Genomic DNA, 26380 nt, shown 5'->3' with positions numbered 1-26380 from the left:
GATGGTGGGGGGTGGAAGGGCTTTCTTGAGCCCCTGTCCCTGCAGAGTCCTCAGCCAGGAAGCCCCCCAGCCTATGCTTCTCCTTCCCCCTTCGGTCTCAGCTCAGACCCCACCTCTGAAGCTGCTTCCGAACCCTTGCCCTGCAACCCACATTTCTCTGAGCCCTGTCCTGGCTCTGACCACACCGTATGGCCCACGTCATGTCTGTGGACCTGCCCCTTCCACTGTGACTGTGAGTTCTATGGCAGAGATCCTGCACCTGGCCATGGTAGGCGCCCAAGGAAGGTTTGCCACCTGAATGGGCCAGCAAGCATCAGAGAAGCTTGGCAGCTGGGCATTGGCCACGGTGGGAGGCAGCAGACATCCCCAGGGACTCCATTCTAGCCCAGAGCTGAGGTCCTAAGGAAATAGTCTCCTACAGAGCTACCAGTCTCGTGGAATATAGTGCAGCCAGGTGCCCAGACCCAGCAAGGGAGTGGAACTTGCAACCAAGTTCACAGGAAGTGGAGTCACCTGCACTTGTTAATGCTGGCTCTTTAAATCTCCCTGGGCTAAGTCTGTGATTACCCCCAGAGTCTGGGCAGGGCTGGGCCAGCTGTTGGAGAGAGAAGAGAGGCCCCAGCTGTGGGAAGGCAAAAGCCAACAGGAGCCAGGAACCAAGCAGGACTCACAAATGGTGACATTTCAGGCACGGTGCAGGGAACATCTGGGGACAAAGGTCCTTCGGTCATTCACACCACAAACATTTGCTGAGCCCAAGCTGCGGTCAGGCACTCTGCTAGGCAGTGCGAGCAGCAGCGGCGGATGGGGGGATGAAGATGGAGAAGACATGCTTCCCACCCTGGGGAGAAGAGACATGTAAACAAATAATTCTAAGTCAATGAGATAAGTGCTAATAGAAGAATTACCAAGCACTCTGGGAGCTCAGAGGAAGGAGTGGCTGAGCCTAAGAGGTCAGAGAAGGCCACAGAATGAGCCTGAGAAGTCTTAAGGAACAAGCAGGGAAGGGTATTTGAGGAGCAGGAAGAGCACGTGCGAAGGCAGGGAGATCTGAAACACCCACCGACAGGTAGCCCTGCGTAACCAGTCAGGGGATGTCGAGCTGAGAACAGAGACCAGATCACAAAGGACCTCTGTTATCTTGGAAATACACTTGGGGTTTTTCTGAGGACACTGGGGAGCTATTGAAGAATGCAGGCCAGGAAGCCACCTGATTTGATGTGTATTTCGGAGAGGTCACACCATAGAAGTTCAGAGGGTGGACCTCGTAGATCCCAGGAAGCCACAAATCTACTCATCAAGGATGTAAGGGCAGAGCTGGTCCCAAAGAAAAAAAAGCAAGATGGCTCTCCCCGAGTTGGTCACCAGGGGCAAAAGGAATCATGGATTTGCGTCCTGAAGCAGCCTGGCTACCTGGAGCAAGGCCCTCCCCTCCTAGAAGCTTGGTCTTTTCATTCATAAAATGATTTTGAGATGGAAGGGAGCTAACAAGATAACCTCTGATGTTTCTGGCAGCCTTATCACTCTGGAACCACCACCCTGGTCCCTCAGAGACAGAGGAAGGATGTGAGGGGAAGTCTAGGCTCATCTTGGCACTGCTTCCCCCAACTGCCAGGGAAGAGAGCCTTGAGCAGGCACCTGTCGTCTGTCTGTCATAGCTCCATCAAAGACTAATGTCTGACCTGACCCCAGTGCCCATCCAGGATGGCTGGAGGTGCTGCCCCAAGCACCATCCCGAGTGCCCAGGACTTCCCAAGAATGTAAACATGGTCACATAACAAAAGTGAGCAAGGCTGCAGTGCAGCAGGCCCAGAGAAAACACAACTGCACCTCATCAATCAATTTCCATCCCACCACCTTGCCTTGACTGCAGGCTGCCTGGGAACCCCACACTTTTCCTCTATTTCCAGAAGAAGCGGTCTCAGTGGAGTTGTTTCCTAACATAGCACATTTGTTGTAGACAGCTATAGAGAGCAAACATATGCTGTGGGCCATCCACTTAAAGGAAACAGGCATGTGTATTGCTCAGCCTGCCGAGTTCAGCCCTGGCTCATGAACCCAGGTCTGTGCACTGTGTCTGCACTGAAGATCCATGTGCAGAGGGGCCACATCAAAACCCTGGACTCTGAATACATGGCCAGTGCACGCAAAATGACTCCTCCCTACCAATAGCCCTTCCTTACTCTTCCCTATTCCCTGCTCTCTAAATGCCTTCTAGTCTTGGCCGCATTAAATCTGTGATTCTAGGCTGGGCGCGGTGACTCACGCCTGTAATCCCAGCACTTTGGGAGGCTGAGGTGGGCGGACGACCTGAGGTCAGGAGTTCGAGACCAGCCTGGCCAACATGGTGAAACTCCGTCTCTACTAAAAATGCAAAACTGGTGGCAGGTGTCCATAATCCCAGCTTCTTGGGAGGCTAAGGCAGGAGAATTGCTTGAACCTGGAAGACAGAGGTTGCAGTGAGCCGAGATCACATCACTGTACTCCAGCCTGGGTGACAAAGCGAGACTCCATCTCAAAGAGTAAAAATAAATAAATCTGCAATTCTAACATCCCCCACTCACTTCGTCTCATCCCAGCCCTCATCCTTGGAGAATCTTCTCTGTTCCTCTGAGAGAGTAAAAATACTAAGGGTGGAGAGGATTGGCCAGAGCCTCAAGGAAGGCCAGACCCCATACTGACCCCTTCCTCATGCACTCCCTCAACAACCTCAAATGTCAGTATCTCCTCTTCATGGAACAGATGAGACAACTGAGGCTCTGAGAGGAGAAGTCCTGTGTCTGGGGTGGGCTATGTGTTGGCGTGTGCCTTGCCACAAATCCTGTGACCCACCCCACCATTCCATGCTGCCCCAGAAACACGGGGCAATGATTTGTTCAGGAATCCCAGCAAGCAGAACTTCTTCTAGCACTAACCAGGAGCTTGGTGTCTTCCTCAGACACTCTTAGTCCTCTCGAGCAATTCCCCACCCTGGACTCAGACTCAAGCTTCAGACATTAAGCACCTTTGAAAGGCTGGAAAGTCACAGCCTACTCATATGTCACCAGAAGGCCTGGGCAAAAAGAGGAGGCAGAAAAATAACCCCAGGAATAAAGCAGAGGGTCTGCCCTCCCAGGGCCTGAGAATTAAAAAGTTTCAAATCCTTGTTTTGTTCCTCTAGGAAAAATTAAAGAATTCAGTAGGGGCCTGGAAAACAAGGCTAGCAGGAAGTCGGAGGAACTGACAAACAACTGGGAAGGTGAAGCTACCGAGGATGGGCTGCAGGAGCCAAGAAGTTAGAATCTGCAAGCCTGTGCCGAGTGCTCCAGGCAGCCAGCACTCGATGATTTACTGCTGAATCCAGCCCCTCTATGGACCAGCCTCCAAGTCACGTGGACCGTAAGGAATGGTTTGAGACCATCCCAAGAAATATTTAGGCAGTTCAAGAGATACAGAAACTGTTGCCCATCCCCACGTTTCAAGAACAAACAAGTAAAAGCTGAACCAGGGCCAAGCGCTCTGAGACTCGCTCCCCACCACCCAGGCCTAGCCCAGTGTCCCCCTGGACAGGGCTCATGCCCTACTGAGCCCCTGATGCTGAAGTCAGGGGAGAAGGAGCTCGCCTTATTGGCAGGGGTCGTTCCTCACTGTTGGGGCAGTAAACTAAGCCTTGTTGTCATTTATGGCCATTTTGTCACCTTTATCACTGTCATCAGTGGTTTGCAAGAATATCCACAGTGAGTTGAAGTTTACTGCCTCCTTTTATTCTTCTGTCCTTTTTGTCTCTCTCTCTCTCTCATAATTAAAAATTCCATTTAACCATTTTGTGTATTTTGGCAGACACTGTTGGCTTCCTACCCTAAATTCTTCCCTACCTTCTTCCTGGAAAGCCTGGCTTTCCCTCTGGCTTTCTGTCTCAGGTGACTATTCTTCCTCCACACGACCTAAGGAAGGGTAACCCCTTCCCCTCCCCAAAGGAAACCCTGATGGACTAGGTCACCCTGTAATCCCATTCCCCTTGCCAGTAACTGGGCTGGGAATGGGCATTTGATGCAATTTTGGTCAATGGGCCATGTAAGAATGTGTACTCATGTGTCTCCAAGAGACACAAAAGAACAAGGTCAGAGGACTTCTACTGCCTGGAAGTCTTGAAGTCTTATTCTAAAGCAACAGTAATTAAGACAGCATGGCAAAGGCAAGAGGAAAGACAAATAAGTCAACAGCACAGGACAGAGTCCAGAAATAGATCTACACACAGATAACCAATTGACTTTTTTTTTGTGGGTACATAGTAGTGTATATATTTGTGGGGTACATGAGATGTTTTGATACATGCAGGCAATATGTAATAATCACACCATGGAAAATGGAGTATCCATCCCCTCAAGCTTCAAGCATTTATTTTTTGTGTTACAAACAATCCAATTATACTTTTAGTCATTTTTGAATATACAGCTATCATTGACTATAGTCACCCTGTTGTGCTATCAAATACTACAGTCAATTGATTTTTTTTTTTTTTTTTTTTTTTTGAGATGGAGTCTCACACTGTTGCCCAGGCTGGAGTGCAGTGGCATGATCGCAGCTCACTGCAACCTCTGCTTCCAGGGTTCAAGTGATTCTCCTGCCTCAGCCTCCTGAGTAGCTGGGATTACAGGTGCCTGCCACCATGCCCAACTAATTTTGTATTTTTAGTGGAGACAGGGTTTCACCATGTTGGCCAGGCTGGTCTCAAACTCCTGACCTCAGGTGATCCACCCACCTCAGTCTCCCAAAGTGCTGTGATTACAAGCATGAGCCACTGTGTCTGGCCCCACCAATTGATTTTTGAGGAAGGTGCCAAAAAGGAAAGGAAAGTCTTTTTCAATGAATGGTGTTGAATATCTGTATGGTAAAACAATGAACCTGGATCCCTGTCTCACACCAGACACAAAAACTAATTGCAGAAGATTTACAGGCCTCCATGTAAAAATGAAACTAGAAGGCATCTAGAAAATTAAAAAAAAAAAAAAAAAAAAAGACACAAGGAAGAAGAAAGTGGAGTCCCTCTTCTTCCACTTAGTGATGTGATGTCTACATAGGAGGGGAGGAGCTGTGCAGCCATCTTGGAACCATGTGGACACAGCCCATGGACAGCATGGAAAGAGAAAACAGCTTCGGAGCTGCCCTCCATGTGGCTTTCTTGCTATGTGCAATGATGCATTTTCCTTCATTGTTAAGCTAACTGCATTGCATTCTCCATTACTTGCAGCCAAAAGCATTCCCACTGAGACATGCCTGTCCTTTTGTTTTTCCCTCCTATGATGTAGAGTTTTACGTAACTATTTATGTTCAGGCAATAAACACAAAACCATGAATGTAGGGAGACCCCCTGAAACTATTGCTACAGAATAAAAGAGGAAATGCTTCTGATTATTGTAAATACAAAATTACATACAGGATTGTATAAAGACAATGCCAGGTCGGGCTGCCAGAATGAGCCAACAGCGTGTGATGTGCTTCCCCCTGCAGAGAGCCTGTGAACGGACGTGCAGTCAGGGAGGTTTCACATCACCAAGATTCCTATCCCAGAAAAGCAGATGTTCATAGCTCTGGGAATGGAATGCGACCCTTGTGGAGAGCCTATAAACGGATGCATGAGGGGAGCCTGTCCATATGGATAAGATAGGGCTATAAACGCCCTCATCTTGCCACAGCTCTTCTAGGCCTCTTTAAGGTTAAGGCATATTCCCTTCTGGTCTAACCAGTTGTCTAGCTTCATGTCCTGTTTCTATGGATTGTTTGTAACCAGCTTTTGCTGCAACTGTTACTGCTGATTAATATCTTGCTAATCATAGGTTATGGAAAGACTGTGTTTCTGTTTTAAGGCTCTGATAGAAATTACTGATGCACAGGCTATATTGTGAATTCTTATCTCTGTATACTGTACTTCTGCATATAGATGTTATGTTAAAGAATTACTTCATCCCCATGTGACCATCTCACCTCATAATCAAATGACCCTAAATCCCTCACTAACCTACCCCCGTCCTCACTAAACTTAATAATAAATGCTGGTATATCCAGTGCATTGGCGGCACCGTGGGACCAGAAGGCAGTGACCCCCTGGACCCAGCTTTCACTATTTTGTGTGTGTCTATTATTTCTCGACCTGCCGATCCACCTGGGAACAAAGAAAGAGTGCCGTTGCATTGTGGGCTGCTGACCAGATCCCACAATACATGAACATTGACCTTCATGTGGAATTTAAAGATTGCTAAACTTTTTTCTGTACCTAGATTTCTCCTGTGTTGACTTTGCAATCCAACCCCTGGGGTAGGTGCTGAGGCACCCTGAGGAAAGGGCTGTGATTGTGCAGTGCCAAAAGTGACCCACAAGGCAAAGTGTCTCCAAAGGACAGAGACCACAATTGACTCATTCTCATTCATACCCTTGAACCCAAGTACAGCATCCGGAACACAGCAGGAGCTCAATAAGTAAGTGCTGTACGAATGGATGGATAGCACAAGAAAATTCCAAGTCCTTTCATTCGTTGTATTATAAGCTCACAAGCTTGAGCAGTACAATTAAAATACATAAACAGTATCTTAGTTTCTTTAATGACTCTCCTTAATTTACACTCTCTATTTAAGTTCTCCAGGTGTTTGAAGAATGTTATCAGAATCGGACAGTCACTGTGTTGGGGACAGGGCCATTAAAGCTGGTATTTCTGGCCGGGCGCGGTGGCTCAAGTCTGTAATCCCAGCACTTTGGGAGGCCGAGATGGGTGGATCACGAGGTCAGGAGATCGAGACCATCCTGGCTAACACGGTGAAACCCCGTCTCTACTAAAAAATACAAAAAAAACTAGCCGGGCGAGGTGGCGGGCACCTGTAGTCCCAGCTACTCGGGAGGCTGAGGCAGGAGAATGGCATGAACCCGGGTGGCGGAGCTTGCAGTGAGCTGAGATCCGGCCACTGCACTCCAGCCTGGGCGACAGAGCAAGACTCTGTCTCAAAAAAAAAAAAAAAAAAAAAAACCTGGTATTTCTTCTCCCTCCCTCCCTTTCTTCCTTTCTCTCTCTCTTTCTCTCTCTCTCTCTCTCTCTTTCTTTTTTTTCTCTTCGAGACAGGGTCTTGTTCTGTCCCCAGGGTGGAGTGCAGTTGCATGATCATGGCTCACTGCAGCTGCAACCTCAACCTCCTAGGCTTAAGCGATCCTCCTGCCTCAGCCTCCTAAGTAGCTGGGACACACCACCATGCCTAGCTTTTTTTTTTTTTTTTTTTTTTTTTTTGGAGACAGGGTCTGTATTAGTCCGTCCTCACACTGCTAATAAAGCTATACCCAAGACTGGGTGATTTATAAAGGAAATAAATTTAATGGATGCACAGTTCCACATGGCTGGGAAAGCCTCAAAATCATGATGGAAGGCAAAGAAGAAGCAAAGGTACGTCTTACATGGTGGAAGGAAAGAGAGCTTGGTGCAGGGGAACTCCCATTTATGAAACCATGAGATCTTGGCCAGGTGCCGTGGCTCACGCCTGTATTCCCAACACTTTGGGAGGCTGAGGTGGGCAGATCACCTGAGGTCGGGAGTTCAAGACCAACCTGGCCAACATGGTGAAATCCCATCTCTATTAAAAATACAAAAATTAGCCAGGCATGGTGGCAAATGCCTGTAATCCCAGCTACTCAAGAGGCTGAGGCAGGAGAATCACTTGAACCCAGGAGGCAGAGGTTGTGGTGAGCTAAGATGGCACCACTGTACTTCAGCCTGGATGACAGAGCGAAACACTGTCTTAAAAATAAGTAAATAGATAAATAAGTAAATAAACCATCAGATCTCATGAGACTTATTCACTACCATGTGAACAGTATGGGGTAAACCACCCCTATGATTCAATTACCTCCCACTGGGTCCCTCCCACAATATGTGGGAATTATGGGAGCTACAATTCACAATGAGATTTGGGTGGGGACACAGTCAAACCATATCAGGGTCTCACTATGTTGCCCAGGCTTTTCTTGTACTCCTGGGCTCAAGCATCCTCCTGCCTTTGCCTCCCAAAGTGCTGGGATTACAAATGTGAGCCCCTGTGCCTGGCCAAAGCGGGCATTTCTATACAGCCTGACCTGCTCCCAAATCAGGACCCCTCCTGTCACAGCCATGGTACCCCTCCACCTACATTTCCATCATTAGCACCATTTCCTCTTTGTTAAACAGCAAAAATGGAGAGATTTGCCCCAGAAGCCCCTGTGATACTGCACTGGGATCAGACAAGACATCCCTTCCCTTTTCCCATCAGCACATTAGCTTGGACTGTTCAACAGATAAGCTCTTGTCAACCAGAAGATTTTGAAAGCTGTCTTCAAGGGAGAAGGGAAGCATGACAGCCAAGAAAAATCATTTCAAAGCACTTAAAGATGCCAGGTCAAGAGAGAGGGCAGTGGAAATGAAAGATGGTGTAGTCGCTGCGCAAAACAGTTTGGAGGTTCATCAAAAAAATTAATCGTGGAATTATTATATCACCCAGCAATTCCACCACTAGGTATACAGCCAAAAGCATCGAAAACAGGTGTTCAAACAAAAATGTGTACAACAGTGTTCATAGCAACACTATTCACGACAGCCAAAAGGCGGAAACAACCCAACTGTCCATTAACGAACAAAGGGATAAACAAAATGTAGTAGTAATCATACAACAGAATATGATTCAGCAATAAAAAGGAATGATGTACTGGTCCCTGCTACAACATGGGTGAACCTTTAAAACATTATGCTACATAAAATAAGCTGGATGTAAAAGGCCACATATTTTGTGATTCCATTTATACAGAATCATATAAATAGAATCTGGAAGAACCCAGAATAGGCAATTCCACAAAGACAGAAAACAGTTTAGTGGTTGCTAGGGGATGGGGATAGGAGAGATAAGGAGTGACTGCTAAATGGGTACAGGGTTTCTCCTTGGGGTGATGAAATATTCTGGAACTAGATAGTGGTAATGGCCACAAGACATCATGAATGTACTCAATGCTGCTGAATTCTATACTTTAAAATAATTACAATGATGAATTTTATGTTATGTGTATTTCTTCCTTTTTTTTTTTTTTTTTTTTTTTTGAGGCAGGGTCTCACTCTGTCACCCAGGCTGGAGTGCAGTGGCACGATCCTGGTTCACTGCAGGCTCAAACTCCTGGGCTCAAGTGATCCTCCCACTTCAACCTCCTGAGTAGCTGGGACTACAGGCATGCACCACCATGCTCACCTAATTGTTTTGTTGTTTTGTTTTTATGAGACAGAGTTTCAGCCTGACGCCCAGGCTGGAGAGCAGTGACACAATCACAGCTTACAGTAGCCTCCATTTCCCAGGCTCAAGTGATTCTCCTGCCTCAGCCTCCCAAGTAGCTGGGATTACAGGCATGCACCATCATGCCCGGCTAATTTTTGTATTTTTAGTAGAGATGGGGTTTTGCCATGTTGGCCAGGCTGGTCTTGGACTCCTGACCTCAAATGATCCATCCGCCTCAGCCTCCCAAAGTGCTGGGATGACAGGCATGAGCCACTGTGCCCAGCCTCAGCTAATTAAAAAAAAAAAAAAAAAAATTGTAGAGAGGGGATCTCACTATATTGCCCAGGCTGGTCTTGAACTCCCGGTCTCAAACGATCCTCCTGCCTCAGCCTCTCAAAGTGCTGGGATTACAGGCATGAGCCACTGTGCCCAGCCTCAGCTAATTAAAAAAAAAAAAAATTGTAGAGAGGGGATCTCACTATATTGCCCAGGCTGGTCTTGAACTCCTGGTCTCAAACTATCCTCCTGCCTCAGCCTCCCAAAGCACTGGGATTTCAATTATCACATTAAAAAAAACAGTATGGCTGCCTGGGAAGGGTGGCTAGAAAACCAGAGTAAGGGGATCTCAAATGACCAGGGGACCCGGGGAAGCCGGCTGGGGCCACCCTCTGCATCTAAGTGAGGCTGAGCCCAGCCTCTGCAGTGGGAGTGATAGATTCCAAGCCCAAGCCAGAGTTCTCTTACCTCCTTGGCCCCCTCCCCACTCGTCTCCTTTAAGTACCTGTCAATGCAATTTAGCTTTATGAAGTCTCCACTAAGGAATCCACAGTGTCACCAAGATGATATCAATCAAGTAAAAAGATCAATCCTAACTATTGGGCCATGACAGTTGACCTTTGATGAAAGCAGAGAATTGCAAAAGGAATTAGATTAAAGATGTTTAATTAATGGTGCCTGGAGCTGCTTCCCAAGAAACGCCATTTGGAAAATCTGAAGGAAAGAAATGTTCCCAGCCCAGACAGCAAGCCTTGACCTTCTTAGCCTGAAGAGGAGCTGCTTGCCAAGGGCCAAGATTTATGGGCTGGACTCCGTTAGCAAAGGAGATGTAGTCACATCTCACTTGACATTTAGTAGAAACAGGCCTACATCCCGGGAACAAAAGCATCAAAAACAAAGTGGTTAGTGGCTGCTGCACAGACACATACAACATATACATTTGTCTTGAGTTTGAGCCACCCAAACATCGAGTTTGGGAATGCCCCTGCTTATGAGGCTTAGTGGAATACAGAACTTGCCTGCTACTGCAGATGCTAAGATGCCAGTTACTCACTTTCCCATCTTCTCCTGCAACTGAGGCAGGGGCTTGTCATAATCTCTGCCCACCAGATACACTCCAGCTGGCCTTTGGATTTGGAACCAGAGACACAAAGAAGCTGATGGCCCCTTAGTGGCAGTAGAAGCATAAGTTCCTGGCGTGGTAGGGGCAGTTGAGCGAGCCACAGCCTCTATTCATCAGACTAGGACTCCCATGCCTTCAAGGGCTTGTTTCTGCCTCGGTAGCGCCAAGCAGAATTCTGTAGTTCACCTGTGAGCACTTGAGAGTGCTGCTTAAATCAGCAGAAGCTGGCTTCTATTGCCTGCAATTAAGCACACAGTTCCCAGGTGCAGTCGCTCAAGCCTGCAATCTCAGCACTTTCGGAGGTGGAGGCGGGCGGATCACTTGAGCCCAGAAATTTGAGACCAGTTTGGGCAGCGTGGCAAAACCCCATTGCTACAAAAAATACAAAAAGCGGTCGCCTGTAGTCCCAACTGACTCAGGGGCTAAGATGGGAGCATTGCCTGAGTCCGGGATGTCGAGGTTGCAGTGAGTTAGATTGCAAGGAGTTAAGACTGCACTGCAGCCTGGGTGACAAAACAAGACGCTATCTCACCAAAAAAAGAAAAAAAAAAAAAAAGCGTCTCATCCCTTCTAGTAGTGGCTTCCAACAAACCCCTGCTGGAGTAGTCATGTGACCCAACCTGAACCAATCATAGTGTCTCATCCCTCCAGTTACAGTGATTGGCCTAAAGTTGGGCATGTGACCCACACAGAGCCAATCAACATCTTTCCCTGGGATGTTTCTACTGTGGAAGAATCCCTTTCCCAATGGGGGCATGACACTCAAAGAATATAAAACAGGGAACGGTGGGGCAGTGGGTGGGGTGGGGTGTGGGGGCCAGCAGCCGTGTTCCCCACTCTCAGGGAAGAGGTCATCTGTAGTAGGAGAGAGTGAAGCCAACAGGGACAAGAAGGCAGAGAGAGGAAGAGAAGCCGGGTATCCTTTGAGTCCGGGTCCCACCATACTTTCTGTGGTGTGATTATGCAAATCTGTAAGTTTTTTTTTTTTTTTTTTTTGAGACAAGGTCTCCCTCTGTCACCACCCAGGCTGGAGTACAGTGGTGCAGTCAAGGCTCACTGCAGGCCAGGCGCGGTGGCTCACGTCTGTAATCCCAGCACTTTGGGAGGCCAAGGCAGGCAGATCACTTGAGGTCAGGAGTTCGAGACCAACCTGGATAACATGGAGAAACCCTGTCTCTACTAAAAATACAAAAAATTAACCGGCCCTGGTGGTGGGCATCTGTAATCCCAGCTACTCAGGAGGCTGAAGCAGGAAAATCACTTGAACCCAGGAGGCAGAGGTTGCAGTGAGCCAAGATCGTGCCATTGCATTCCAGCCTGGACAACAGAGCGAGACACCATCTCAAAAAAAAAAAAAAAAAAAAAAAAGGTTCACTGCAGCCTTGAACTCCTGGGCTCAAGCAATTCTCCCACCTTGGCCTCCTGAGTACCTGGGACCACATACACACCACCACATCCAGCTAACTTTTTAAAATTTTTTGTAGAGTAGGTGGCGGGGAGGGGGGAGTCTCACTATGTTGCCCAGGCTGGTCTCAAACTCCTGAACTCAAGTGACCCACCTGCCTCGACCTCCCAAAGTGCTGGAATTACAGGCATAAGCCACTGCACTTGGCCCTATAAACTCCCTTTTCTTGCTTAGGCTCATTTGGATTGGATTTTTGCCATTTGTAACAAAAGTCCTAAGTAATGGAGGTGGAGAAATGTTGCTTTATTCAGGACATGGCCTCATGGGCCTTTCTCTTGGGATGACAACTAACTTACAGTTAAACGAAACAAAGTCCCTGTGAACAAAAACATCTTTGGCAGAGCAGAGGCCAACATCAGTCAGCCAGCGAATATTAACTGAACATCTTCCTTAGTCGAGGGCCTGGTCTAAGCATTTGCACCATATGAAAACTAATCTGGCATCCAGCAAGCATTCAGTAATTGCTGGGCACAACAAGCTATGATTAGCACTGGTGCTAATTGTTCGTTTCCATTTATAGGTCAGCCACGAGGGGATGGAAAGGGTGGGTTCAGGATTTGGGATGGGTTTTGGCCCCTTTTTTTCCAAACATCTCTAAGGCTCCACCCCAAGTGGTTCCTTCTAGCTCTGTGAACTTCAAGAAGGGAAAGATATATTTTTGTGGTTTTTTTGTTTTGAGACAGAGTTTTGCTCTTGTCACCCAGGCTAGAGTTCAATGGTGCCATCTCAGCTCACTGCAACCTCCATCTCCCGGGTTCAAGTGATTCTCCTGCCTCAGCCTCCCAGTAGCTGGGATTACATGCACCCACCATCACACCCAGCTAATTTTTGTATTTTTAGTAGAGACAGGGGATCGCCATGTTGCCAGGCTGGTCTCGAACTCCTGACCTCAGGTGATCCACCTGCCTCAGCCTCCCAAAGTGCTGGGATCACAGCCGTGAGCCACCGCGCCTGGCCATATTTTCTGATGTAACCAGAAAAGTGCGCTCACTGAGGGAGTTGGTGACCTGCTCTTGGAGAAAGCAATCCACTTTAAATACAGTGCTTTAATCATTAAAGAGTTCCCTGAATTCCAGCTTGTAACATTCTTGCCAAATCTCCCCTCCTGGCTTGGGGAGCTCAAATCTGTACCTTCTGGGCCTGGAATGAGAGAAAGACTAACCCCCCGCCCCCTGACCCCCACCCAAAGCTTCTGCAGGATGTTCTTCAAATTAACACATTGAGCATGATGGCTTGGCCTCCATCTGACCTTCAGGCCTCACTCAGTGAGGCATAATAGCCAAAAGAAACACAAGTGAGAATCAAAGGCATCAGAGTCAAGTAGTTCCCTATTGAAGACTCTTGGAGTCTTAGCAAAGGCAGAATCACACCTCAAAAGCAGCCGCTCAACCTCCCAAAAACCCCCTTTCAACACGTCTCCCCGCAATGCCTGTCATCCTTACAGCTGCTCCTCTAAATTCTCTTCTCCTTCTCTTGCTTCAGCTCTCCTCTCCCTTCCAAATCTGTGATTTTCCCAACCAGGTGCAGTGGCTCCTACCTGTAATCCTAGCACTTTGGGAGGCTGAGGTGGGAGGATCACGTGAGGCCAGGAGTTTAAAACCACCCTGAACAACATAGTGAGACTCTGTTTCTACAAAAAAAATTTAAAAATCATCTAGGCGTAGTGATGTGCACCTGTGGTCCCAGCTACTTGGGAGGCTAAGGTGGGAGGATTGCTTAAGTCCAGGAGTTCAAGGTTATGGTGAGCCATGATCACACCATTGCATTCCAGCCTGGGTGACAGAGCAAGATCCTGTCTCTAAAAAAATAAATAAATAAAATATAATTGTCTCCTTCTGATAGTAATGAGCTCTTTTTAAAATGCAAATAAATTTAGCCCCTTTAGACTTGCCCCAACTTCTCCACCCATTACCCTCCTTCAGCCCACCAAGCTTCAAAGAAAACAACAAAACGTTCATTAGGAGATCAGGAGGAAAAGGCAATGATTACCCAGACTGCACCCAGCCCTCATAAAAAAAAAAGCAGGCTGGGCGTGGTGGCTCACACCTGTAATCCCAACACTTTGGGAGGCCGAGGCGGGTGGATCACCTGAGGTCAGGGGTTTGAGACCAGCCTGGCCAACATAGTGAAACTCCATCTCTACTAAAAACACAAAAATTCGCTGGGTGTAGTGGTGTGCACCTGTACTCGCAGCTACTCGGGAGGCTGAGGCAGGATAATCACTTGAACCTGGAAGACGGCAGTTGCAGTGATCCAAGATGGCATCACTGCACTCTAGCCTGGCTGACAGAGTGAGACTCCACCTCAAAGAAAAAAAAAAAAAAAATCAACAACAACAGAAAAACAAAGCATACGTGTGTTTGGATATACATAGGTAATGCCTGAAACTCAGGCATTGGAGCAAGAAGACTGGCAAGATTTAAACCAATGTGTGTCTCTCTCCCAAGATGGTGCAATTAATGACCCCAGTGTTGCTATGAAGACCCGGCACCATGCGCTGACTCAGACTGCTGGGTGACCAAGTCATCTTGTCCTTCAGAAGCAGCATTTTGTCCTCTACTTGACCAATTTCTGCATATGGTGGCTTAACTTCTCTTAGTCATTGATAAAACTAGTAGATAGAAAATCAGCAAGGATGCAGAATGACCATACCACCAACCACCTGTTTCTTGTTGACATTTAGATAATTCTCCACCCGACAATGTCAGAATACACATTCTTTTTTATTGCAACTGGAACAGTCACCAAGATAGAACAAATCCTGGGTCATAACAAACCTTAAGAAATTCAAAATAATTAAGATGTATAAAGTATGTTCTTCTACTATAGCGGAATTAGACTAGAAATCAATAAGGAAAATAAAATACAATACCAAAATATTCAGGATGCAGGTAAGGCAGGGTTTGGGGAAAATTCATAGCATTAAATGCTCGCATTAGAAAAGAAGAAGCCTCAAATCAATCTAACCTTCCACTTTAATAAACTAAAGAAACAAAAAATATAAACCCGAAAGAAGGAAATAAAGAGATGAAATCAATAATGTAGAAATTAGAAAAAAATCAATGAAACCAAAAGCTGATTCTTTGAAAAAATCATTAAAATTGATAAACTTCCAGAAAGACTGACAGAGAAAAACAGAAAAATTATCAATACCAGGAATGAAAGAAGGCATAGAACTACAGGCCCCACAGACACTAAAAGGACAATAAGGGAATAGTCTGAACAACTGCGAACATACACTCAACACTTTAGATGAAATGGACGAATTCCTCCAAAACTACAAAGTACCAAAACTCTCCCAAGATGAAACAGATCATCTGAATTATCCTGTAACTACTAAAGAAATTGGATTTGTGGCCAGGCACAATGGCTCACACCTGTCATCTTAGCACTTTGGGAGGCCAAGGTGGTCAGATTGAGATCAGGAATTTGAGATCAGCCTTGGCAATGTGGTGAAACCCTGTCTCTACAAAAAGTACAAAAAAATTAACTGGGTGTGGTGCCATGCACCTGTAGTCCCAGCTACTCGGGAGGCTGAAGTGGGAGGATCACCTGAGCCCAGGGAGATTGAGGATGCAGTGAGCCATGACGGTGCCACTGTATTCCAGCCTGAGCAACAGGGTGAGACCTGTCTCAAAAAAGAAAGAAGGGGAAGGGAAGAGGAAGGGAGGGAGGGAAGGAGGGAAGAAGGGAGGGAGGGAAGAAGGGAGAAGGGAGAGAGAAAAGAAATCGGATCTGTAAAACTTTTTAAAAAGAAAGGTTTCATGCCAAGATGGATCATTGCTAAATTCTACCAAATGTTTCAAGAAAAAAAAAAAATCAATTCTACTCAATAAAGAAGAGAACACTTTCTAACTCATTTTGACACCAAAACTAAAGACCTATAATAAGCAAAAACTACAAACCAATATTTCAGATGAACATAGATGCAAAAACCCTCAACAAAATCTTAGAAAATAAAAATCAAATTCAGAAACACATAAAAAGAATACTACCCAAGACTATGTAGGGCTTTTCCCAGGAAGGAAAGAGTAGCTCAATTTTCAAAAACAATCAATGTGTAATTCACCATCTGAACAGCCTGAAGAAGAAAACCATACAATCATATCAATTGATTCAGAGAAAGCATTTTACAAAATTCAATATCCATTCATGAAAAAACTCTCAGCAAATAAGAAAGGAATGGAATCTACTTAATTTGATAAATGGCATCTTAAAACAAACAAACAAAAAAAAAAAACAAAAAAAAAAACTACAGCTAACATCATACCTGCTGGTGGGAGAACACTTTCCCGCTAAAATTGGGAATAAGACAAGGATGTCTACGCTCCTCACTCCTATTTAACATTATGCAGGATGTTCTAGTCAGCTCAGTAAGGCAAGAAAAATAAAAGGCATATAGATTGAAAAGGAAGAAATAAAACCTTTCGTGTTTTCCGGTGAATGATTATCAGAATAGAAGATTCCAATGAATTTACCCCTCAAAAAGCTCACAATAAGTGAGTTTAGCAAGTGGCAGGATCAAAGTCAACATGCAAAAATTAATCTTACTTCTATACACTAGTAAGGAACCATTGGAAATCCAAAAATTTTAAATAATTATTAATTATAATTAATTATATTAATAATATAATTTATTTATTATAATGTATAATTTACAATAGCTCCCAAAATAAAATATTAGGTATAAATCTGACAAACTGTATACTGGATTCGTGTGCTGAAAACTAATACAAATGCTGATGAAAGAGAGCAAGGAAACCTAAAGAAAGGGAAATACATACTCGTGTATGGATTGGAAGGCTAAACACAGTAATTGATCTGTAGACTTAATACAATTCCAATGAAATTTGCAGCAAAAGATCTAAAATATCCAAGACAATTTTGAAAAGTAAAACAAAAGTGGAAGGAATTTCACCACTGAATTGTAAGACTTACCGTACAGCAGCAGTTGTTAAGGCAGTGTGATATTGGCAAAGGGATACATAGATCAATGGAACAGAATTGGAAGTCCAGAAATAGACCACACAATTATGGCCAATTGATTTTTTTTTTTTTTTTTTTTTTTAGACAGATTCTCACTCTGTCTCCAGGCTAGAGTGCAGTGGCGCGATCTTGGCTTATGGCAACCTCTGCCTCCCAGGTTCAAAGCGATTCTCCTGCCTCAGCCTCCCAAGTAGCTGGGACTACAGACGTACACCACCACACCCAGCTATTTTTTTGTATTTTTTAGTAGAGACGGGGTTTCATCATGTTGGCCAGGCTGGTCTCTAACTCCTGGCCTCAGGTAATCCATCCGCCTTGGCCTCCCAAAGTGCTGGGATTACAGGCGTGAGCCACCGCGCCCAGCCTGGCCAGCTGATTTTTGATAAAGGTGCAAAGGTAATTCTATGGAGACAGGATAATCTTTCCCACATATGGCCTTAGAACAACTGAATGTCCAAATGCAAAATAAAAAACAAATAATAATAAACAAAAAATGAACCTTGACCTAAACCTCACACCTTATACAAAAATTAATTCAAAATAAGTCATAGATCTAAATATAAAAAACATAAAACTCTCAAACTTTTTTTTTTTTGAGATGGAGTTTCATTCTGTCGCCCAGGCTGGAGTGCAGTGGCGTGATCTCGGCTCACTGCAAACTCCACCTCCCGCGTTCACACCATTCTCCTGCCTCAGCCTCCTGAGTAGCTGGGAGCACAGGCGCCCGCCACCACGCCTGGCTAATTTTTTGTATTTTTAGTAGAGACGGGATTTCACCGTGTTAGCCAGGATGGTCTCAATCTCCTGATCTTGTGATCCGCCCGCCTCAGCCTCCCAAAGTGCTGGGATTACAGGTGTGAGCCACCGCGCCTGGCCAAAACTCTCAAACTTTTAGGAGAAACATCGGAGAACAAATATTCACCATCTAAGGATAGGCAAAGAGTTCTTACACATTACACCAAAAGCACAGGCTATGACAGGAAAACTTGAGAAGCTGACTTCATCAAAATTCATAATGTGGCCGGGCATGGTGACTCATGCCTTTAATCCCAGCACCTGGGGAGGCAGAGACAGGTGGATCACCTGAGGTCAGGAGTTTGAGACCAACCTGACCAATATGGTGAAACCCTGTCTTCTACTAAAAGTACACATTTAGCCGGGCATGTAATCCCAGCTACTCGGGAGGCTGAGGCGAGAGAAATTGCTTGAACGTGGGAGGTGGAGGTTGCAGTGAGCCAAGATCATGCCATGGCACTCCAGCCTGGGCAACAAGAGCAAAACTCCGTCTCAAAAAAAGAAAGGAAAGAAAGAAAAAAGAAATTTATTTCTCACGGTTCTGGAGACTGGGAAGTTCAACATCAAGGTGCCAGCATCTTGTAAGAGCCTTCATGGTGTGTCATCCCATGGCAGAAGGTGGAAGGGCAAGTAAGTGTGAGAAAGAAAGAACCCAGTCCCACTCCTCAAAGCCCGCCTTTTTAAATTTTTTTTGAGACAAGATCTCACTCTGTCACCCAGGCTGCACTGCAGTGGTTCGATCTTGGCTCACTGCAACCTCTGCCTCTCAGGTTCAAGTGATTCTCCCACCTCAGCCTCCTGAGTAGCTGGGATTACAAGCATGTGCCACCACACCTGGCTAATTTTTTTATTTTTTGGTAGAGACAGGGTTTCGCCATGTTGGTCAGGCTGGTCTCCAACTCCTGACTTCAAGTGATCTGTCTGCCTCAGCCTCCCAGAGTGCTGGGATTACAGGTGTGAGCCACCGTACCCAACCAAAGCCTGCTTTTAAAAGGCATTAACCCACTCATGAGGGCAGAACCATCATGGCCTAATCACTTCCTAAGGGCGTCAGCTCATAATACTGTTACAATGGCAATTATATTTCAACAGGTGTTTTGGAAGGAATGTTCACAGAAGTAGCACCCGAGCTTCATTGGAATAAAAAGGCTTTTTCTTCTGTGTTTTTGGTATGGATCTGTTAAACATTTCAAGCTCATTCCACTGGATATAATTTAATCTTGTTCTTCATAGTTGAAGAGCACTCATAGCATTAAGGTGCAAAGTATATTACTTTTTATAATTATCAACTTAATACACACACACACATGCACATACACACAAAGGATTAGGGAACAGGCCAGGTGTGATGGCATGTGACTGTAGTCTCAGCTACCTGGGAGACTGATATGGGAGGATCACCTAAGGCCAGGAGTTGGAGACTGCAGTGAGCTATGATCACACCACTGTACTCCAGCCTGGAAAAGAGAATAAGACCCAGTTTCAAAAGGAAGGAAGGAAGGGAGGGAGGGAGGGAGGGAAAGAAAGAAAAGAAAGAAAGAAAGAAAAAGAAAGAAAGAAGAAAGAAAGAAAGAAAGAAAGAAAGAAAGAAAGAAAGAAAGAAAGAAAGAAAGAAAGAAAGAAAGAAAGAAAGAAAGAAAGAAAGAAAGAAAGAAAGAAAGAAAGAAAGAAAGAAAGAAAGAAAGAAAGAAAGAAAGAAAGAAAGAAAGAAAGAAAGAAAGAAAGAAAGAAAGAGAAAGAAAGAAAGAAAGAAAGAAAGGAAGGAAGGAAGGAAAGAAAGAAAAGACGAAAGAAAGAAAAGAAAGAGAGAAACAAACAAACAAACAAACAAACAAACATTAGGGAAAAGAAGCTGCTCAGAGTTACCAGCTGGTGCTTCCACTGGGTCTGAGCCTGGTCTTGTTGACTGAGAGGCCAGGACATGGCACTGGTGACGTGCTACCCCTATGGACAGCAGGGACAGGGGCTCTGGGAGTGGCTGTGTTCTCCAAGCTGGTGCTCCCTGGAGAGGCTGTGCCTACTTGTAAGGAAATAGAGAAACACATTGCAAAACCTTTCATTTCACTTGATCATTTTATCATCCTATCATCCTTCTCTGTCACCTGCATCTTTCTAACCTCTCAGTTTTCCTCTGGCACTGAGCAAAAGCTTAGCCCACTTTGTGCTGGGGTTTGAGCTGGGTAATTTCCAAGCAGTGATTCTAATGACAGTGATTGCATACAGTAGGGCTCTATTCGATGTAAACTCATCACAGGCCCTGGGGCTCCAGTTTTCCTGTTTATCTAGCTATATGGGTCCTCTTGGCTCCAGAAAAGGCGGCGGCAAGGGCCAGGCCAATTCTTTTCTTTTTTCTTGAGATGAAGTCTCGCTCCGTCACCCAGACTAGAGTACAGTGGTGCGATCTCAGCTCACTGCAACCTCCGCCTCCCAGGTTTAAGCGATTTCTGGCTAAATTTTGTATTTTTAGTAGAGACAGGGTTTCACCGTATTGGCCAGGCTGGTCTCAAACTCCCGACCTCAAGTGATCCACGCGCCTCGGCCTCCCAAGGGAGGAATTACAGGCGTGCACCACTGCACCTGGGCCAGGTGCCCCAGAGGTAGCTCCCTGGGCGGTTGTGAGGGGACCCCTGGGGGTTGGTGGGGCAGAGGCCGTGTTGGCAGTGGGGAGCCTCCCTTGGCTATGGACTAGTTCATGACAGGCTCCTGGTTCAAGGTATTTTCCTCTCCAAAATTTTGGACTTGGACCCAGAGCTTGAGTGCAGCCTTACCGATGGCCCAAGTGGCAAGAAATAAAAGCTGATAGGCAAATGGATGGACCAAAATGAAGGGGCAACAACTTTGGGGTGGAGAGAATTGGATAATATCACTGACATTCACTGCTATCACGTAGGAAAGGCTCTCAGACAGATCATCTGAGCATCACACAGATGCTCCCAGCAGCCCTATGAGAAACGTGCTTCTATTAGCCCCACTTTAAAGAGGAGGAAACTGAGGCTCGGAGAAGTTCAGATTCAGTCTAACTCCAAACCCAACTGCTGGGGGGGATGCAGCCAGCACTGGAACCCAGAGAAGGAACCTTAACTGCCAGTCATGCTGGATGAGATGAGAAACTGGGAGAAGAGGGACCTTTGCCCCAAATTTAATTTACAGCCAGATGGGTATGGCAACCACAGTAGGTTCAAGACATTTGAAAACCAGCCAGGAGCACCAAACAGAGCCAGCTTTCTCCGGCCCCACCTGCCCGTCCTATCCTAGGCCTCGCCAGGTCCCCCACTGGCCAATCAGATTCCCTCTTATGGGGGAAAGCTCTTCTCTAGCCCTGTGGAAAGACTGGTTAGGAGGGTGAGGATGGGGCCGAGGCCTCGTGGGTCTCAGGGCTCACAGGAGTGGCCGGCTCATCATCTTCCTTTACTTCTGGGAGAGCCCTGGGCGGGGAGAGGCCAGAAGTCAGCCAAGGACACCTGCTGTCCTGCGGCCACCAAGGCTGGGTGGTTCCGAGGAGTCACGGATCTGACTTGTGCTTGCACCAGGAAGGTGGCTTCTCCTCATACGAGGGCTCAGCCCTGTAGCTTCGTGGAAATTTTCAGATTCTGGAAAGTGCTGGTTCTAGGTGACCCAAGGGAGAGGACATCAGGCCAAAGGTGATGCGTCACAGTGTTGGTCACAGTTTGGGGTCCAGTTGGCCTCAAATCCCCTCTCCGCCTTTTTTTTTTTTTTTTGAGACAGAGTCTTGCTCTGTCGCCCAGGCTGGAGTGCAGTGGCATGATCTCAGCTCACTGCAACCTCCACCTCCCACGTTCAAGTGATTCTCCTGCCTCAGCCTCCTGAGTAGCTGGGATTACAGGCACCTGCCACCATGCCCAGCTAATTTTTGTATTTTTAATAGAGACAGAGTTTCACCATGTAGGCCAGGCTGGTCTTGAACTCCTGACCTCAGGATCCACCCGCCTCGGCCTCCCAAAGTGCTGGGATTACAAGCATGAGCCACCGTGCCTGGCCCCCTCTCTGCCATTTATCAGCTGTGTGACCCCAGGCAAGTCACTGAGCCTCTCTGAGGCTGTTTCCTTATCTGGAACTGGGGACAACTGTAGCTCCCTCATAGGGCATAAAGGGAACAGCACATGGGAGCGGTGGTGGCAGAGCCACGGGCCAGGAGGGGCTGAGAGCCGGCCGTGAGCATAGCAGTGACCACAGTGGTGGCAGCAGCAGCACGCAAACCATGGGCCCGGGTACCATCTGCCAGGTAACACCGTGCACAGGGAGTCCCACGGGTGGCCCCCCCTACAGCTCCGGGTGTGCCCAGGATGGGAGGGGTGCCTGAGACCCTGCCTACCCACACTTGCCCTCTCCATTCCTGTGCCCTGGGGACCTCTGCCTGGGGCACACCGCATCCTGCCCCCAGACTCAGCACCCCCAGCCTTTGCCCACAGTCCGTACCTGAGTAGCCAGCCCCCTGGGAATAGGGGGGCACTCTCGGGATCCAGTGCCCCCAGTGCCTGGCAGGCTGTGGAAGGGACCTCCTTCCTGGGCCCAGACCCCTGCCCCTGCCTCAGTCTCACTGCCTCCCTCAACCCACTTCCGAGCCGCTTCTCCCTCCAGACACGGGGCCCCCAGCTGAGGGATCTCAGTGGGGCATGCGCCTTCCCGTGCAGACCTCGGCTCCCCACGCGACAGGCATCTGGGAGGGACCAGAGCAATAAGCCGCTGCCGGATCTGAACTTAACAGAAGCAGTCTCCCCCAACTCCCTGTGTCTGACCAAAGACAATGTCGTCGGAGCCTGGAAGCCCCTCACGGACAGTCAGACTGGAGGAGCCCCTTCACCCTGGGCCTTAGCGACCTGGTCTGTAAAATGTGGGATGATAATACCAGCACCGGCCTCAAGGGGCGCTGCTGCAAGGATTAAATGCGATAATGCGGGTGAACCCAGCACACTGCAAGCACTCCGCTTCCGTTGCTATAATCATGCTCGTTCCTGTTATCACTTTGCTAATCATTAAAATGGGCGGAGTTACAGAGAACAGCCGTTCTGCGGGGCTTCCCAAGAAGCACAGAAAGGCGGGCCTCAGTGCTATGTGCTCAGAGCGCCCAGGCCTGTGCCAGTCAGCATCGATTCTTAAAAGGTGACCTCGTGCCTCTTCTTTCTGTGTGACTTCATCCACTGGAAAAATCTACTGTCTTGTCTCATTGCCATGGAGGCACCTGCCGTTAACTCCTTTGCATTCCTCTCTTCCGCTGTGTGTCGATTTCCTGCAATCCTTCCTCTGCACCTTTGCACCTACTGTTCACTGCCTGGAATGCCCTTCCCTTTCCTCCTTGCCCATCTAGATCCTGCCATCCTTTAAGGGCAGCTCAAGTTTCCCCTTGTCCAGGGAGGCCCCTGGGGACTGAGGTAGGGAGAACAGCCCAATCCCCACCCCACAGTGCATCACTGGCCTGGCACTGCCCATCTGTGGCTGGTGTCCATAACCTTCCTGTGTGTGCTGCTGCTGCTGCTGCTGCTTTTTTTTTTTTTTTTTTTTTTAAGACAAGGTCTTGCTCTCTGTCACCCAGGCTGGAGTGCAGTGGCACTATCACAGCTCACTGCAGTCTCGACCTCACTATGCTCAAGCAATTCTCTCATCTCAGCCTCCTGAGTAGCTGGGACTGGAGGTGAGTGTCACCACGCCTGGCTACTTTTTTTGTACTTTATAGAGATGGTGTTTCGCCATGTTGCTCAGGCTGGTGTCGAACTCCTGACCTCATGATCCACCTGCCTCGGCCTCCCAAAGAGCAGGGATTGCAGGCATGAGCCACCATGCCCAGCCTTCCTTCTTGAACCAGGTTATGCATTCGTCGCAGGCTGTGGCAGAAGCCTGGCACTGTGGCTGCCCAGCATATACACTCCGGGCTCTCATTCGTCCCTGTAGAAATGGGTGACGGACTCTGGTTAGCTTTAGTCTTCTGCCTAGAAATCACTTAAGCAGCATCCAGCGTTGTGTTAGTTGGAGTCTCGTTCTGTCACCCAGGCTGGAGTGCAGTGGTGTGATCTCGGCTCACTACAGCCTTCACCTCCCGGGTTCAAGCGATTCTCCTGCCTCAGCCTCCTGACTACCTGGGATTACAGGCATACACTACCATGCCCAGCTAATTTTTGTATTTTTGGTAGAGACGGGGTTTCATCATGTTGGCCAGGGTGGTCTCGAGCTCCTGGCTTCAAGTGATCCACCCATCTTAGCCTCCCAAAGTGCTGGGATTACAGGCGTGAGCCACCGTGCCCGGCTTGGGAGCTCCGTTTCTCCCTCCTTCCAGACCAGCCCTTGCACCTTCACCTGCAGGTCCCAGCTCTGGCCTCTGGCATTGCACAGATCTGCCCCGTCTAAGGGGGATGCCCAACATTCATATGTTGATGCCCAACATATGAATTGGGTCTTCAGAATCCTCGAAGAATAAAGTGGGCCCTCCACAATATCACAGACTTCCCCTCACCTCTGGAGCAACCAATAGTCCAGTGACTAAAATGGGACCTGCTCTCAGTCACCTGACAATGATACCATAGGGACTCTTCCCACCCTTTTCCCTGACTCTCTGAAAAAAAGCTGTTTTACTCTTTATCATACTTTTTTACCCCCAAGATCTGCTCATGTGGATGGCTTATTTCAGGTTTCTGGGAGGAAGGGAGCAATTTCTGAGGCAGGGGATTATAGAGACAAGAAAAGGTCTAGTCCCCAAGTCTTGAGGCCCCTGGCAGAATCCCTCCTGAGCTCAACCCAAGGCTAGCCTGCCCATTCCCCTTCCTGTGGTTACCCAGTGAAAACCCAACTGGCCCGGTCCTCAGGGGCTGCCCTGGGTTCCCCAATAACCTAGACCCTCTAGGTCCCTAGTCCTTCTGCAAAAGAAAGTCTTTCCCAGAGGAGTCCCTCTGGCTGGGACCCTCAGTCCCCTGAGCCCTTGGAGGAGGAAGGCATAGTGGGACAGGAAGAGGGAAAAGGCAGAAGATGGGGTGGAAAGGCATGAGCAAGCAGTAGTTACATCAGCACATGGCACTGTACAGTTGTTTATTAAATCACTTTGGCAAACATTGAGAGTTTAGATGCAAACATTTGCAGGTGGCATCAGGTCATTGAAAGCGACCCAGCAGATCACTGGGTACATTAGGGAGAATATAAATTGGGCTGTTGACACAGAGACCCATGATGGCTTAATCAAGATAAAGGTGTGTCTCTCTTCCTCCTAAGAGCCCCAGTATAAATGGTCCAAAGCTGGTGTGGCAGCTCCATGGGGTCAAAGACCCAGTTCTCGGAATGCTTGTTTCAGAGTCCTCCATCCAGCCAGCCGGAAGAGAGAAGAGAGGGAAAGTTATGCTCACCATTCTCATCCTGTTGGATAGAACTGGGTCACATGGCCACACTCAGCCACAAGGGAGGCTGGGAAATGTAGTCCTTTGTTCCACATGGCCTTGTGCCCAGCTAAAGAGAGATAAGGGGAACAAGTAGAAAGCTTTTCCATACTTATACAGTCTCATTTTACCTAAGCTCAGGGGGCCTTCCCAGCCCCTTTCCATGCCCACTGTCCTGAACAAGTTACTCCAGACTGATGAACCTGGAGGGTAAGTTTCTGCCTCTGTACTCCCTAGGCAAGAAGACGGCAGGGAGGAGGGGGCCACTGTAGGGCAGGGATCCACACTGCATTCCCACTCCCAGCCCGACTCCCTACTCTTCTCCCTGTCATCTCCTCTCTATGCCTGGGGATGCCCCGAGCTGGGCTTTGGGGAGTACGACTCAGGGAGATACTTTCTAACATGCAGGTATGAGTTTGGGGCTTAGGAGGGTCAGTGGGGACAGGGTGGAAGGCCCAAGGTGGGGAGAAATGGGACCTCTAAGATGGTCCCTCTAGGAGGACTCACCGATGCTGTCACACCCAGGGAATAGCAGCCAGTCTGAGCCATCCTGGTAAAGCAGGTGGCCAGGTCTGTGCCTCTACTGAGCCTCAGCCCACAGTAAGCCATCCAGTGCAGGCTGGCCCGGGGGTGAGTCAGCACAGGCTTTAGCCTGACCCAGAGTGGAGCAAGGAACCATGACCCAGCATGTGCCCTCAGCAACATGGTTTCTGAACCGTGTCCCTGCAGACACCACAGCCAAGGCTGCTGGAAAAGACCTGAGCTTCCTCCACCAATAGCTCACCGCCATTCAAGCTCGCCCTTTGCTGAAACATTGCCCCTGCTACCCTCACAATGGCTCTGAACCAGAGGTTGGTATTTCCAAAGAAAGGTGCCCATGCACAGATTTACTTTCAATGCTTTGGTGGAAACAGGACATCGTGTGGGCTTGTAAATTACCTCCAATCTCGCCTCAGGGACAGTCCCCAAGTGTGTGAAACAGTCTAGTCAGGAATCAGCCCTCCAGAGGGTGTCACATTAGCATTTTAAATATGTACTTTTATTAAAATCTACACCACAGAGTTTGTCCACACAAAGGATGTTAGAAGTCCCTTTTCATAGGAGAAGT

This window comes from Chlorocebus sabaeus, chromosome 12, assembly GCF_047675955.1.
Source record: "Chlorocebus sabaeus isolate Y175 chromosome 12, mChlSab1.0.hap1, whole genome shotgun sequence".
Classification (NCBI taxonomy): Eukaryota; Metazoa; Chordata; class Mammalia; order Primates; family Cercopithecidae; genus Chlorocebus; species Chlorocebus sabaeus.
This window is presented reverse-complemented; position numbering follows the sequence as displayed.